The following is a 16,974-nucleotide window of genomic DNA, read 5'->3' as shown; positions in this document are numbered from 1 at the left end:
TGAAGGGGGTAAAGACAGAAATATTAGAAGTAATTGAGTCTGTGGTGCAACGAAGGAAAAAAAACAAAAAAGGCACTTTTCGGAAGGGGCAGAAGAGGCCGAAAAGCAACAGTCCCCACCAAAGCGGCCGCTCGCCTCCTCCCAGAAGCAGAAAAAAAAAAACCTCATTAGACTCTGCTCCTGGGGCAACTCCCCTCAACTCGCCGGCCAAGGACTGGGAGAGGGGGTGACCTGAAGACACCGATTCCCCAGGAAGAGAATGAAGCGCAGCGGGGGCCCCCTCCGGCCGCTGCACCCCTTCCCCAGCCCGGCGCCCCCATAAGGCCGTCGCCTTCCAGAACCCGCCACAGCACCAGAACCAAAAGGAAACCCGCTCCCGCTCCCCCGCCCCCCTGCACCCTCGGCTGACACTCACGCCGAAGAGGACCGTGGCATCCCTTCCACCTCCCGGCACCGAAAACCCCGCCCGGCGTGAGGCCGCTCCTTCCCGGCGCCACTTCCGGGTGTGCCGTCCTCGGTGCTCAAAACAAGCTGTCCCCCCGCCGCCTCCACGCGACTCCGCGGCGGGACCGGGGTTCCCCGGCGGGGGAAGCCACTCAGCGCCTCTCGTAGAGGGAAGCTTCCGGCCCTCGGCGGGCGGGCCTAAGTCCCCGCTGCGATCCCGCCGGGGGTCAGGACCAGGCTTGCGGAACTGCCGGCGGGGGAGGTGGGCGGACCGGAAAAGAGGAGGCACCGGAGACCCGGAAGTGGCGCTCCGCAGAGAGCGTGGCCGCAGGTGGAGGAAATCCAGTCACGCCGTAGGTCCGAGGGGGAAGAAAGCGGGTCCCCGGGTGTCAAACCCTGGAAAACAAGTGGTGGTTGTTCCTCTCGGGAAATGGAAGGCCTGGGGAGAGGAACGTGGGTTCCGTGGGCAGGGCTCTGAAGGCCGTAGGTAGGAGAAGGGTGGAGGGGGAGTAAAAGTAGACCCGAGCTTCCTTTGCTGGGGGGAAAAGGTAGATGTGGAAGGAGAAAGTGAAGGCCTGGCGAAGGGGTGCAACGTAAGGGAGTGCGTTTTGGCCGAACTTGTAAACAAGCTCTGGCGTCCTTTTGTGTTGGGGAAGCGGGGGGTCAGCGTTACCAGGTTTGTGCTGCGGGGCCCAGAAGGAATGGCCCGAGAAAACACTGGAGAACACTGGGTTGCACTCTGACTTAGGGCTTCAGAAACGGGGCGGGAATATCAGAAGGAAGAAGGAAAGGAGACTGTTACATACACAGTGAAAAGAAATAGCAGATAAGGAATTCATTCGGGGTTTTCAAGAGTCAATGTTAGTTTTTATGAGGCTGACAAGAATGTATAAAATAATATTTCCTTCTAGGACCCTGCAAGCTAACGAAGTCAAGCAACTCAAGCACCTTACTTGGAAAAAATATACACGGAGCTTAACCCTTTGCACTCGCTTGCTTTTTTCTCGATTCCTGCTACCGATGCTAACCGTGTCGAGTCACACTTGACATCCGAGTGCAAAATTAAAGGATAGCATAGGGCCGTGGTAGGCAAACCGCGGCTCACGAGCCACAGGCGGCTCTGTGGCCCCTTGAGTGTGGCTCTTCCACAAAATACCACGGCCTGGGCGAGTCTATTTTGAAGAAGTGTCGTTAGAAGAAGTTTAAAAAATTTGGCTCTTAAAAGAAATTTCAATCGTTGTACTGTTGATATTTGGCTCTGTTAACTAATGAGTTTGCAGACCACTGGCATAGGGCATATGGCCAACGTTTTTTGACCGGTGTCTCTTATTTTTGGTAACCACTGAAGAAAACCCCTACCGCTGCATTTTGAAAATAGAAAACTTGTAAAATTATTAAAATGCCTACCCATGTTGTCCTTGCATTTAATTGTAAATACTTCATAAAGTATATTCCTAAAGCTCTTGACAGGAATTCAAGTTATGATTTCTTGAGTTTTAAAAACTACAATAGAAAATAAGCACAAGTGAGGATGCCACGGTGTTTGGATTTATTTTTTAATGAACTAAAATAAAAAAGACGGCAAATTGCTAATTCAGAGCAACTGTCCCCTCACAAAAAGCCTTGAAGAATAACCCAAGTAATTTGGGTCTTAACTAAAACCTACTAAATTAGGCAAATAAATTAGCTAAGTAATTTCTTAAGTTATCTGCCTTACCTGCAAGGAACAAATTGAAGACATGACTCAGAGTTTTAATATAAAGAAAATGGTTTCAGCCCAGGCCAGATAGGAGAGAGTCATCCCCAAATGCTAAGGATTCGATTTGATCTTCCCTCGGGGCAATCAACCAAGGAATTCGTAGATGGGTGGAGCAAAAATGGATGTTTCTCTCCCTCGTTCTCTAAAATCAATAAATAAAAATTTAAAAAGAAAAGAAAATAGTTCCACTAATTTTATGAGAGCCCTAGGTGGTCTAGAATAGAAGCTCTAGTCTTGTTATCTAGAGAAAGAAATGGGGCCTAGTCTTATTTGTGCGGCAATTTAGTAAGTAAAAACAGTGTATTGAGATAAATTAGCCAGATATTTAAAACAAATAGTTGTTTTACTATGATGTACAGCATGGGGCAAAAGTAGGTTTACAGTTGTGAGTATACAAAACAATTTATTCTTGTATTATTATTTAATTATTATTTTCTATAGGAACAACTGTAAACCTACTTTTGTCCCACCCTGTATAAGCACAATAATAAATAATCATGGGATAATAAACATTTTTTTGTGTGTTCCAGTATGTCCATTTTCTCTTGGAGCCAAAAAAAAAAAAAAAGTAGCAAATTCCTGTCTTTGGAAAAATATTTGAGAACTGATTGTTTGTTTGTTTGTTTGTTTGTTTGAAGAATCCAAAGGTTTTCAACCTGTGCTCTCATGTGCCCTGTTCTGTAAGCAATCAAGATTAATTCAATTCCTTTTCAACTAATACATTTCATAGTTCATGGGGTTTTTTTTTTTTTTACATCAAATGAACAGCCTTTCCCAAATCTCCTATTATGTCTTTCTGTTGTAAGATCCCCATTCCCCCCCAAAAAAAATTTTTTCATCTTCTCAAGAAATCTTTGAGGCAGGTTGGTTATATAGCTAATAGCTCTGTAGAGTCAAGTGAACTTTTTTCTTTTCTTAATTAGAGCAATTGTAGCTTCACAGCAAAACTGAGCTTAAAGTACAGAGAGTTCCCATATAATCCTTGTCTGTCTCTACACACAACCTTCCCTACCACCGACACCCCCACCACAGTGGTACATACATTACAACTAATGAACCTACGTTGACACATCATTATCACCCAAAGTCCATAGTTTAGGGTTCATTCTTGGTTTTGTGCATTCTATGGATTTTGACAAATGTATAGGACACATATCCACCATATACAGAATAGTGTCACTACCCTAAATTATCTTCTATGCCTGTTCATCCCTCCCTCCCCCAAACCTCTGGCAGCCACCGAACTTTTTGCTGGCTCCATAGTTTTGCTCTTTCCAGGATGTCATTTACTTCTGCCATTTAGTAATGTGCACTTAAGTTTCCTCCATGTCTTTTCATTTTTTTGATAGCCCTTTGTTTAATGCTGAATAATATACCATTGCATGCATGTATCACAGTTTATCCATTTGCCTGTTGAAGGATATCTTGCTTATAAACACTTGTGTATACATTAATTTTTGTGCGTGCACAAATTTTAACTACTATAGATAAATACTAACAAGTACAATTGCTGGATTACATAAGAATATGGCTAGTTTTGTTTAAAAAAACTGCCATACAGTCTTCCTAAGTGACTGTACCATTTTGCATTCCCACCAACAATGAATGAGAGTTCCTGTTGCTCAACTTCCTTGCCAGCATTTTGTGTTATCAGTGATCCAGATTTTGGCCATTTTAATAGGTATGTAGTGGTGTCTCATGGTTTTAATTTGCCATTTGTATACCTTCTTTGGTGAAATGTCTGTTCTTGTGTTTTGCCCAGTTTGCAATCAGGTTATTTTCTTATTGTTGAGTGTTAAGAGGTCCTTATATGTTTTGTATAAAAATCTTTTATCAGATGTGTGTTTTGCAAATATTTTCTCTTGGTCTGTGGTTCTTCTTCTCTTGAAATTGTCTTTTGCAGAGCAAAAGTTTTTAATTTTAATGAAGTCTGGATTACCAATTTTTTTCATGGGTCCCGTCTTGTGTTATATTGAAAAAGGTTTTGCCATAGCAAAGGTCATCTAGGGTTTCTCCCATTCTCTTCCAGGAGTTTTATCATTTCATGTTTCATATTTAGCAGTACAACCCATTTTGAGTTCATTTTTGTGCAGAGTATAAAGTCTATGTCTGGATTCATTTTTAATTTTATTTTTATTTTTATTTTTTGGCTGTGGATGTCCAATTTCTCCAGCACCATTTGTTGAAAAGTTTCTTGGCTACACTGAATTGCCTTTGCTCCTTTGTCAAATATCAGTTGACTATGTTTATGTTCATCTATTTCTCTTAGCAGTTCTAGCAGTTTTTGCCTTACATATTAGGTTTCCCCTAGGATATTTCTGCTGATGGGTTTCTGCTGTGCTAAGTTGTGTTTTTCTGTCTCTCCAATTTGGGGCATAGTGATTTGCCCTATGAGCAACTTCTCTGATGGATCTAAGAGATGGTGATATTTCATTTTGTTCAGTTTTTTACTTGTTAAGATAGAGTTGCAACTTTTAAGCTACTTACATACTAGACCGGAAACCAAAAGTCTCAGGTGAAACTTTTAAATACTTGAGTGGTGTTTAAAAGTTTGAACAAAGTAGAGAAAGGCTCCTTTACTGTTTAGTTTTCTATTATATTTAGTGTATGTATGAGATCTTCAAGTACAGGAACTTGTATCCCTGGCGCCTTGTATATTATGATACTTAATAGGTTGTGTGGCAGTTACTAACTTTAACAGTTATTCAATAAATCTGTTCAGTTTCCTACCTGTGCACATGACTAGATTATTACTAGAGTTCTCTTACAATCATGTGTTGTCAAGTAACTGAGTTCTGAGCATTTGAATTGGGTTGAAGTAATGTAGCTACAGGGCTGGCTCATAAAAGTCCTCCACAATACAGCTTTATTCTTTCTCCCATCACCAAATTAGATAAGATGCAACAGAGAAATCCAATGTCCAAGTGATGCCCAGGAGAAAAAGAATGGGAGAGTGAAACTGTGAACCTTGCCTAGGGGTACACAAACTGCTAATTGGTCACATTCATTAGAATTTTGCATGATTGAAAAATCAACTACTCCTTACCTCCTGGGATTTGAGGGTTTAACTGTTGTAGCAGGAAATGTTATATTAAGTAATAGGTAATAGACATTAGCTGAAATTAATCCATTCAACTTTTTTACTTCAGGAACATGAGAATTGAAGTAAGTTAATTTACTTACAAAATTATCATTGTTTAATTCAATTTTAAAATATACTTAGACAATCACTGAGTTACTCATTGAATATTTATTGCATGTTATTACACCTTGTTCCTTTTGTAACAAAAATATGGCACAATGAGGAAGTTCAGACATGGAAAGATTAAGTGAACTACCTATGGTCACAGCCTATCAACCCAACTTGTATGACTTCAAGTCTTGATTTCTTTTGAGAAGGAAAAAAAGAAACATAAAGTAAAAATCTGTTAATTACTATAATAATAGAACAACAAAGGACTTTTTCTGGGTTTAGAGTAATACACATTAAGTAGCTGCACAAAACACTTCTGACTAGCCTCCTAAAGAATTACAGCACATAAAATTTTTATTATCGCCTCAGAGTTAACTATAAACAAGTATCTGTGCAAGTTATATAGGTGTTATCACACTATGACAGCTGGGCACAGTGTGTAGTTCAGTTGATAGAAAATCAATAATAATCATGGTTGCTTCAAGTTATTGAAATATATTAGTTTGGTATATAACAATTAGAAAAAATAACAGTAAAGAATAACTTATTATATATGTAGTATATATACTATAGTGTATATAGATAGTACATGGTATTTATATATAGTATATATACAATATGTAAGATATATATGTGTATATCTATATCAAATGGGAATTCTGTAGCTAGAAAAGTAAATAGCTAAAATTCAAAATTCACTAGAGAGCTTCAAGAGCAAACATGAACAGGCAGAAAAAAGATCAGCAAACTTGAAGTTAGGAAAATAAATTATCCAGTCTTTGGAGCAGAAAGGAAAAATAATGGGGGGTGGGGAACAACTTGTGGGACAGAATTAAATATCACATCATTGTGGGAGTCTCAGAAAAAAGAGAGAGAGAGAATGGAGCAAGAAGAATATTTGAAGAAATAAAGGCTTCAAACATCCCAAATTAGACAAAAGAGTTAAATCTACACATCTAAGAAGCTCAACAAACGACAAGTAAGATAAACTCAAAGAGATTCTCACCAGAACACTTTGTAATAAAACTGTCAAATATCAAAGAAAGACTGAGCAAGCAACACGAGAAAAATGATTTAACATGTACAAGTGCTCCTCTACAAGATTAACAACCTATTTCTCATCAGAAACCATGGAAACCAGAAAACAATGGGACAACATATTTAAAGTACTGAAAGGAAAATAAATTATCAACTAATAATTCTACATCTGGCAAAACTAATCTTTAAAAATAAAGGAGGAATTAAGACATTTTCAGATAAACAAAAGCTAGGGAGTTTGTTGCTATGAAACTAACCCTATAAGAAATGCTAAATTAAAGAATTGAGAAACAAAAATATATAAGACATTAAAAAAAAACACAGCAAAATGACTAAACTAAGTTCATCTTAATCAGTAGCCATCATAAAAATAAATGGATTAAATTCACAAAATAAAAGACAAAGATTGTCAAAATGGGTTAAAAAACATGCTCCAACTACATGCTGTTTATAACAGATTCACTTAGATCCACAGATAGAAAAGGTTGAAAGTGAAAAGATGAAAAAAGATATTCCATGCAAATGGAACATATTACTAGACATTAGTGGCTATACTAATAGACTTTACTAGTAAGTCAGAAATTATTACAAGAGACATATGTGGACATTATGGTCTGTTTCTGATCAATTGCTTTCTTCCATTTCATTCAGCTCATTTTCTGGAGATTCCTCACATTCTTTCATTTGGAGCCTGTTTCTTTGTTTCCCTATTTTTGCTGTTTCTTTGTGTATGTGTCTGTATTTTGGATAGGATTGCTAAGACACCCAGTCAGTGGGGTGACCTTCTGTAATGGGTGTCTTGTGAGACCCAGTAGTGTAGTCTCCTTGATCTTCTGAGCTGGGTACTCTAGGAATGCCCTTGTGTGGGTTATATCTGCCCTCCTGTTATAATTGGATCTTGATATTTGTTGCCTCATTTGTGGGTGGGCTCAGCCCTCAGAGTGGCTGCCTTGAGGCTCTACCCTGACCACATCATGCGAACTGTTATACAGACGCTGACAGAACAAGACCAAACTGAAAACAACACATAGAGAGAAACAAACCAACAACAACAAAAAGAATCAGAAAAAAATGAATACTAAAACACCAAAAGAATCAGAGAAGAAAAGAAACCAAAAAGAGGTTATGAAAGAAAAGAAGGAAAAGTAAAAGAATAAGAATAAAAAAAGAATAATAAATAATAATATTTTAAATGTTATAATAGTGGATAAAATAAAATGTAGAATAGGAAAAGAAGCATGGCAAAAAGATAGAAAGAAAAGTAGAATAAAAGAAGGAAAGAGAGAAATAAGATATATGAAATTAAAAAAAGAGAAGAAAAATTTTTTTAGTCCTCAACTGAGGATGTTTTTTCCATTGATTTTTAGAGACAGTGGAAGGGAGGGATGGGGTGGAGAAAGAGAAAGACTGATATGGGAGAGATACATCGATTGGTTGCCTCCTGCACATGCCCTGATTGGGGCAGGGATCAAATCTGCAACCCAGGTACGTGCCCTTGACCAGGAATCGAACTCATGACCCTTTGGTGTGAGGGCCAACGCTCTAACCATTGAGTACACTGGTCAGCCTAGAAAAAAAAATAATGAAATATAAAAGAAAAAATAAAATGAAGAATCTTTAAAAATGCAATTTGCTTGCAAGATTTTTGTGCCTGCTGCAATTACTCTTTCGATCTTCTATCTGTGAAGTGCCTGGACTTTGCTCTGATGTCTGAATCTGGCCACTTGGTTTACAGGTCCCAGGCCTCCCAGGAGATTCCGTGGTGCTAGCCCATGTCAGTCGCTGTCCCTGCCTGGCCCTTGGCAACGGGACTGAAGCTTAGCAGGGCTGAGCCCCAAGTAGTTCAGTGGGCTGGGCCTCCACAGCCCAGGGGCTGGGTCCCTTCTCTGAACCACTCCCCTTTCCCCCACGGAACTGCCCTTTGGGGGATATCCTGGGTTTGGCCAGGGTGGTTTACCAGTAAATAGTCTAGCGTTGTGGGTGGTGCCCGGAGCTTGTAGAAGGCAGGCTTCCCAGAGCTGCGCTGGCTGTACTCACTGGGCATCTCCCCTCCCGTTCCCCACAATGCAGCCAAAGGGCCCTGCACAACCACAAACACAGTCACAATGCCTCAGCTCTGCCTGGTTCCCTGGCACCCCCTCGCTGCCACACCAAGTAGGAGGGGATATTAAAAATGAAATTAAATTTGAAAAAGAGAAAAAAATTAGCCTTGCTTGGCATTCCAATCTTTCCTCACAGCTGGCCCAATACCTGAGTCCTCTGAACCGCTCAGAGCGCAGAAGAGGGTGCAGAGGTCCAGCCCAGCGCTGCCTCCCCCATCCCCCCGCCTGGTCATAGCATGATGGGCAGACCCAGCAGTTCCACAGATGGGAGGAGGGATGCAGCTGTGTAATCGAGGTGGGCAAGTCCGATCCTCTTTCCCAAGCCACTCTGTGCAGACCCTGTCGCCAGGCACTCCGCCCAAAATTCTTCCAGATAATAGCAGGCCCCTCAGAGTCACTGCTAGGTGTACCAGACCCTTCTGGCCCTGAGCTCTACCGTGTCGCCCCTCCCGCAAATACAAATCGGAGGAGACTTCCCAGGTGGGTGGTGTAACAAAGAAGTCGCTCTTTTCCTGGGATGGTGTGGGCTGTCTTCCAGGTGGACCAGATCCCCACCGATTCCCACAACGCCTCAGCTATGCGAGCTCCCCGTCCCTTCTCTGTTGCTCTGGATTGGGTACCCCTGCCTGAGACTCAGACCACACGCTCCCAGGGGGCAGGGCTCCACGGCGGCAAAATCGCTCGGGAAGCTACATGAGTTGGCTCACCCTTTCCTTCCTCCCTCCTGTCCTTCCTCTGCGCTCCCTGCAACCCATATTTCAGATCAGCTACACTTTAACTGGGCTTTCTAGCCGATTGCTCTGCAGTTTAGCCGCAAGTCCAGTCCAGGTTGGAAGCAAGTGGATAGAGCCTCTTGCTACTCTGCATTCATCCAGGATAGCTATAGTTTTGGTCCTGATTTTTTTAAAAAACTTAGCATTTTACCAAAGTTATTTAACACATTAACCTTGTAAATGTCAAGTTTATGTGTGAGCAATCATCAAAATTAGGGTAATTTTCTGTGAGGGCATCTTTCATAGTCATTACATACGTGCAAACATAGCATAAACATCAGAAAATTTTAAGAGGAAAATATTTTATCTACTACACCTATGCCAAATTAAACTTTAAAAAAAAATTTTAATAATAAATAAAATACTTATAAAAGTTCATTCTCAGGCCAGCTATCTGTAAGTCTGATCTTATGAGATCCCATAGGGCGTACATTAGATTAAAATGTTTGATTTATTATTCACTCTGACAGTAATATAATCTAAAACAACACTCTGAGGATTACTTTGGTCTGAAAGGCCAAGAACATGATAACCCTATAATATGAAGAGTACAATAATATTTACCAGATTGGTTTTTCTTACTTTTTATGTGAAAGGTAGGCACAAAATATTTTTACCATATTTGAAATTGTCATTTTTAATAAAGAAAAATAATCAAGAAACCACTGCTAGCTATAAGCTTTACAACAATTATAATAGTTTATTCTTTAAAAAATTTGGCCTAGAAGAAGCATCATAAATAATACTATAGCAAATACCTTTTGGGGAAAAATGAAACATCATCATATTCTATTATTTAGCATGTAACCAAAAAAATAACTTTCTCCAGCTTCCAATAAAATAAAATCTAAATCTTGAACTACCTCTCCCCTATCTGAATGAAAGTTTCAAAGCTATTATTATATTTTCTTAGGTTAACAGCTTTGAGGAGGTAAAAACTACATTGTGTTTTTTTCTATATGTGTCTACATTTAAAATACTATTTTTGCTAGATCTTTCCCGACAAATAATTTTATTGAGTATTTTCAAAAGTGTAGAGACTTTTATTTCAAAGTTTTGTTCATATTCTCATGGCACATCAAATTTTAAGGAAATATTTTTATCATCAAAAAGGAATTCTGGTAATACTTGTTTCATTGGGTTTGCAAACTTTTCTTCATATTTGCTCTTACATCTCCAATCTGCCATTTCCCTTAGTTTTAGTGTATTATAAATTTCTTCAAAATGGTAGAATAAAAAAGAAATGTGTGTAAACATTAATTTTTAAGTAGCCATGTCCTTAATCCACTAAACTTTTGTCATTTTATCTTAATAGTATTTCATGTTAAAAAAAAAAGTGAATACAACTATCTGACACCCTTCAGTTATACTTTGAATAGTGATGGTTTGTGTCAGTTATTGACGACTTGAGTTAGAGAACCCTTGACCATATCAATAAAAACCAGTCAAACTATATGATAACTTTAACATCAAAATCATCAGTTATTGATAGGAAGAAGATTGCACAGGGAGATAATGATTTCAATGGAGGGTTGTGTTTGATGAAAAGAAAATTAAAATTCTAAATGTAAGTCAATAGTAAATCCAAAGCCATTCCTCTCAAGGGAAGTTTGACATTATGTTTTTTACTTTCACAATCCTTTCATCATTACAAGAGCTTTTTTTTTTTTCTGGTTCAAATATTGCTTTCCTCCTTTTAAAAGTCATTCCTGAACACATTAGCCTAGATGAGCTAATTTCAGATGGCTTATTTACCTGCTCATAGATTTATATGCCACCTGCTTTTGCTTTTTCTACAGATGCAAAGTCAATCTCTGGGGCAAAATTCCACCTTTCTCTTTCTGCCACACAAGTGGTAAATAACATTACCCAATAAATTTTAGCATTTCCCCCAAATGTGTAGGATACAAAAAATGTATTCATTCGTGTGAGATATAAAAATGTACACTCACACTTCTGAAATCAACAGCCAGCCATTTCACACTTGGGCCAAAGGCAAACAAACATAATTCTCACTGGCAGCTGGACAACATTCCAAGCTGCCACCACATTAATTAACTCACCTCAATCAGATTCCACTTCAACTTGCACAGCTTGCTGCCAAGATGCCTAGCAATAAATTGTTAGGTTAAATACTGAACAAGGTAGGGAAATGCCATATGGTATGTTGTTATAAAAGAGTGGGATATTCTTGTTTAACACTAGTAGCTGGGTTTTCCATTTACTTTTTATTATTGTCTCTTGTGATTTGAGAATAATGAGTATATATTGTTATTTTTAAAATTAATTTTAGAAAGAGGAAGGTGGTGGGGGACATCGATGTGAGAGATAAACCTCAATCAGTTGCTTCCTGCATGTGTCCCATTGGGATCACACCCAAAACCTGGGCATGTGCCCTGACTGGGAATCAAACCTGCTACCTTTTGGTGTACAGAAAGACACTCCAACCAACTGAGCCACACTGGCCAGGGCATGAGTATATACTCGTGTTGCTAAAATCTTGCTTATCTTATTATGAAGGGGAATGGGAGAGTAACAAGATAACAAAATACTTTTCTCCATAAGCTTCTGTAGTTGATATTCCCTATATTTCAAGGTAGCAGCTTACTTAGCAAGTACTGGGAATCCACTAATTATAAATTATTGTTTTAAATTTGAAGGGAATGTCAAAGGACTGAGAATTCAAATTCCCTTTTCATTGAGGTCTACTGGCAATTTATAAATAAATACAAACTACTTAATACTTGAAAAAATTCTAACCTGGAAGTCAAAATATTTGAGTTTGAAGTCCAGTTTCAGCCTCTGACTAGCCATATCACTTTGGGGAAATCACTTGACTGCTCTGATATTATTTCCTTATTTGTCATAAGTAGTTTGACTAGATGAGCGGTTCCCAAACCCTAATGCACAAATCAATTTAAGGAGCTTGTTTAAAATGCAGATTCGTGGATGCCACCCTTAGGAATGGAAACTGATTAGGTTGGATGTGAAGCCCAAGAGTCTGAGTTTGTAATGAGCAAGAAATTCTTCAGACAATAGGGTGCTGAAGGACACAGACAATAGGGTGCTGAAGGCCTGGCGGGGGGGGGGGGGGGGTGCTGGCTGAAGGGGGTCAATGGGGGAAAAGAGGGGACATATAAACTACTTTCAACAATAAAGAAAAAAAGTAATTAAAAAATTCTGCTGCTGATAGAGGACCCACGTTTTGAGAAATACTAGACTACGTGATATCTAAGATCCCTTTACCTCTGACAGTGCATTGTTTTACCTACCAGTCCATGCCACTGCTTTTATTTCTAGTGGTGTGATTTTGGAAGGAGGTATAATTGAGAGTGTTCATTCAGGACTTAATCACATTAGGTAGTTCTAATATCTAATGGGAAAAGACTGAAAACACCAGAATATGACTACTCAAAGTCATGTAAGCATTTGCCTTTGGTTGTGGGATGGGTGATGGGGGTGATAGCTGACTGACTGCTACCCCTAAAAATCCTGCCTGAATATGTAGGTAGACTCTAAATCTAGACAAAGTATAATATAGAAAGCCATCCTGCAGATCCACTTTATTTTTTAATATATTTTTTATTGATTTCAGAAAGGAAGGGAGAGAGAGAGAGAGAGAAACATCAACGATGAGAGAGAATCATTGATTGCTGCCTCCTGCATGCCCCCTCCTGGGGGTGGGGGGGTCAAGACCTCATGTGCCCTTGGCCAGAATCGAACCTGAGACTCTTAGTCCCCAGGCTGATGCTCTATCCACTGAGCTAGGGCCAGATCCACTTTATTCATATTCCGTTTTTAGTGGAGAGAGAGGGAGGGAGGGAGGGAGGGAGGGAGGGAGGGGGAGAGAGAGAGAGAGAGAGAGAGAGAGAGAGAGAGAGAGAGAGAGAGGCATTGATTTGTTGTTCTACTTATTTATGTATTTATTGGTTGATTCTTGTATGTGCCCTGACCGGGGATCAAACCTTCAACCTTGGCGTATTGGGATGATGCACTAACCAACTGAGCTACCCAGCCAGGGCCTATTCATATTTTTTATCACTCATCCAGCAAAGTCTTTCCTTGTTCTAAGGATGTTATAATGAATGCTTGTTTCATTTATTTTGCTTCTTCTGTACCTTGTATATTCTGCTTCTATTTTAAATGATAGAATGCAGAAAAATATTCTGTACTTGTTGCAAGATTATAAAAGGCTAGAAACTTTTGGAAACCTCATTCTTCCTAGCTTCTAGGACATGACTTGGCAAGGACAGAAAAAGGCTTAACCAGTATACACTTTCAGTTCATTTCAAATAGGTGCTTATGGATTTTTACTGGGCCACATATATATTCTTCCATCTGATCCCTCTTATGACAAGCAGAGAGCTATCCCATAACACAGTTGTCTGAGCATAGCCTTATATTATGAAAAGAAGAACCTTAATTGGCCCAATAAAACTGTACGCAACACAGGCCTTTCTCATCATGTTACAAACTCAACAGGCGTGAAGCCTCAAAAAAAAGACTCTACTATTTTAGTACTTAACACTGTGAAGTCACCTTTATCCTTAATTTCTATCAATGGTGGATGTAAAAAGGCAATGTAGTAGTTGCTTTACTATTTAATTTACACCAATGAAACCTGATTCTCTTAGATTTAATCAGTTCCTTGCAAGCTACTCTAATTACCATAAAAGGTGTAATAATGTCCCTTCGAGTAATGTCCCTTATTGATCTTTGTATTCCCAGCTACTAAAATCAGGCTCTTTACTTAGTAGATGCTCAATTAATGAATGCTGGCTTGGAGATATTCTGGCAGAGAAGAAAGAATTAAATCCAGTTGCAGACTTTTTCATCCCCTGCAGGTGGTGCTGGGAGACAGGTTCTTTATTTATTTACTTAATCATAATTATTTGGGATGGTTAAAGGTGTTCTCAGTACTTGGTTTAAAGCTATTGTAATTATCTTTTCTCTTTAGTTATTGAGTCACAAAGAACAAAAAGACTGAAAGGTGATCCAAGTGAAAGAAGAGACATTAAGATAATTAATGGTGTCTCCCAGGTCAGGCAGTAGAGAGATGCTGTAGGGATTTTGGGGAAAGAACTTTGTACACTTGTATTTTCAAAATGAGAACATATATTCAGGAAATTATTCTTTGGTATTCTCTATCTCTCCAGATCTACTATATTAACTCTAGTACTGTAGTTGTTACTTCTGGTATTTCTCACCATGGTTAGATATGACCGGTTGTTGGTATTTGGGGTTTCAAGCTTTAATAATTTCTGTCCACCTCACAACTTGTCCACCACACCTACCAATCAGAGTCAGCTGCCCTTTCCTCTGTGTTCCTCTAGTTCAAAGAAGGTATTGCTTATCGGGGTGATCACTTCATACATTATATAAAGTCTAATCACTATGTTGTACACTTGAAACTAATAGATTATTGTATATCAACTGAAAAAAAAAATAAAGAAGGGGCCAGGCCGGTGGCGGGGAAGGGATACAGGAGGTTGGCCATGAGGGGCCGTGGGAGGGTCGAGATAGGTTGGCTGGGAGGGGCCGAGGAAGGTTGTGGGGGCTGATCAGGGCCCCGATCGGGCCAGTTGGCTGCCGCAGTGTATGTCATAGTGACCGGTCATTCCGGTCGTTCTGTCGTTACGGTCGCTTGGCTTTTATATATATAGATATCTTCCAGGATTTACTTAATCTATGTTTAACCCTACTGTTAGGCATTGAAATTATTCTAAGTTTTCAAAACTACAAATAACGCTTGGATTTTCTTCCTTGTATATATATTTTGTATACAACTTTGGTGATTTGTTTATAATAAACTCAAAATTACTAAGCCAGGAGATATAAACAATTTTAAAACATCTAATCCAAAGAGTCAACAATCTTTGATGCCATTTTACTTTCTCACTAGAAGAAAAGAAAAACTATGACTTGGGAAAAAAGGAATAATTTGAGAAGTAGTGAGAGAAAGGTGGGGAAGCATATGGAAGAAGGACAACTCATAGAGAATAAGTGCTGCCGCCCGGCCAGCTTAGCTCAGTGGTTGAGCGTTGACCTATGAACCAGGAGGTCATGGTTCGATTCTCGGGCAGGGCACATGCCTGGGGTGCAGGCTCAATACCCAGCAGGGTCCGTGCAGGAAGTGGCCAATCAATGATTCTCTCTGATCATTGATGTTTCTATCTCTCCCTCTGTCTCTCTGAAATCAATAAAAAATATATATATTAAAAAAAAACAACTGAGCTCCAGCTTCAAAAATCCTTCTGTGTGATCTCAGCCTTTATAAGAAAAGAGAGAATAAGTGCTGCCAAAGAAGGGAGAAGGGAAGGGAAGAGTAGGAAGCATGATGGAGTTGAAGACTGCCTACATAGGGATAAAACAAGGCATACTGAAGAGAAGATTTTAGAGTCAGATCTACATTTAAAACAACTCATCCACTAATTATCTATGTACCGTAGTCAAGTTACATAACTTCTCTAAGCCCCCATTTTCTTATCTGTAGATATGAAAAGCAAAGAACTTGTCAAATAGTAGGCACATAATAAATGTTTGCTTCCTTCTGAAGAAATAGAATAAAAGGTTGGGGAGAGGCAGAGGAAAGAAAAAAGGAAATGGAGATGAAAGAATAAATAATCGAATATATGGAAAACAAAACTTAAAGAAAATAAAATTTTATTTTACAAATTACTACTTTTGTATAAAGTCCTGATGTAACATTAATGATGAAATAGAAAAATGAAAGAAATCAAAGCCACACATAAGTGAACATTTGCTTATGGGAGAGAAAAGTGGGTTAATGTGTAACAAATACAAAGAATACCAGACCTTAATAAAATCAAATGTTGACTCAAAATATTTGCAGATTTTTTTTTGTCTGTGGTTTGAAGAAAAGATCAATAAGAAAGATGCTGAGGAATTAAAAGTCAATTATGATTTGGAGTGCTTTCTATTCATTAAACCATGTTTTAAATTGGGAACAAATTGGAAACTGAAACCAAATCCACTGAAGCACTCAGTATTTTGACTGATCTTCAGCCCTAAAGACCTACACGTTATACCTGTGCTCCTGCATGCATGTACACGCTATCTTTTTCCTCTATCAAGCAAAGACGCAGGTGGCAACACCCATTAGCACTCAGCTTTCTGTTACTTAACTTCTGATCTTTGCTTTCTCCTTCACAAACTAAAGATAATACCAGGAATTAAGAATCTCCTCACCCAGCCAGTGTAGCTCAATGGTTGACTGTCATCCGACCATTCAACCTACGAACCAGGAGCTCACGGATGGTTCGATTTCAGGTGTGGGGAGTGCAGGAGGCAGCCAATCAATGATTCTCTCTCATCATTGATGTTTCACTCTCTTTCTCCCTCTCCCTTCCTCTCTGAAATCAATAAAAATAGATTTGAAAAAGAAAAAAAGAATCTCCTCTTTCTGGAATTTCCCTACATGGGCTAGAAATCTTGAGAAAACAGGTTGCTTTTTTCTCATGAAATGTTTTGGCATTTCATGCATCTAACTGTGCCAAGACTGTCTTGAGACATTTTATTTGGCTTTTCCACTTGACAATTTAAATAAAACCTGCTTACTCAGAGGTAAAAGCACATCACCAAAAATTTAATATGCCTCAAAAAGAAAGTTAATCAAATATTAAATGAATTTTATTTTAATTAAGG

The 16,974-nt window shown here is 39.1% G+C and overlaps 1 protein-coding gene across 7 annotated transcripts in view; it reads right to left on the bottom strand.

Moving 5' to 3' along the window:
- The window catches only part of VPS13B (vacuolar protein sorting 13 homolog B), a 604,787-nt gene extending 604,114 nt beyond the window's left edge, over positions 1-673 (bottom strand). For 6 of the 7 annotated variants that reach the window (XM_079796380.1, XM_079796377.1, XM_079796379.1 and 3 more), the window contains exon 1: positions 416-668. The gene's annotated coding sequence lies outside the window, so the exon portion shown is untranslated. Of the gene's footprint in view, positions 1-415 lie in introns of all 7 variants that reach the window. The other variant, XR_013814943.1, reaches the window with a different exon arrangement.
- Positions 674-16,974: the final 16,301 nt, after the last annotated feature.

The sequence above is a fragment of the Cnephaeus nilssonii genome (assembly GCF_951640355.1).
Source record: "Cnephaeus nilssonii genome assembly, chromosome: 18".
Classification (NCBI taxonomy): Eukaryota; Metazoa; Chordata; class Mammalia; order Chiroptera; family Vespertilionidae; genus Cnephaeus; species Cnephaeus nilssonii.
The sequence above is the reverse complement of the archived record's forward strand: the minus strand, read 5'-3'. Positions and strand labels throughout refer to the sequence as shown.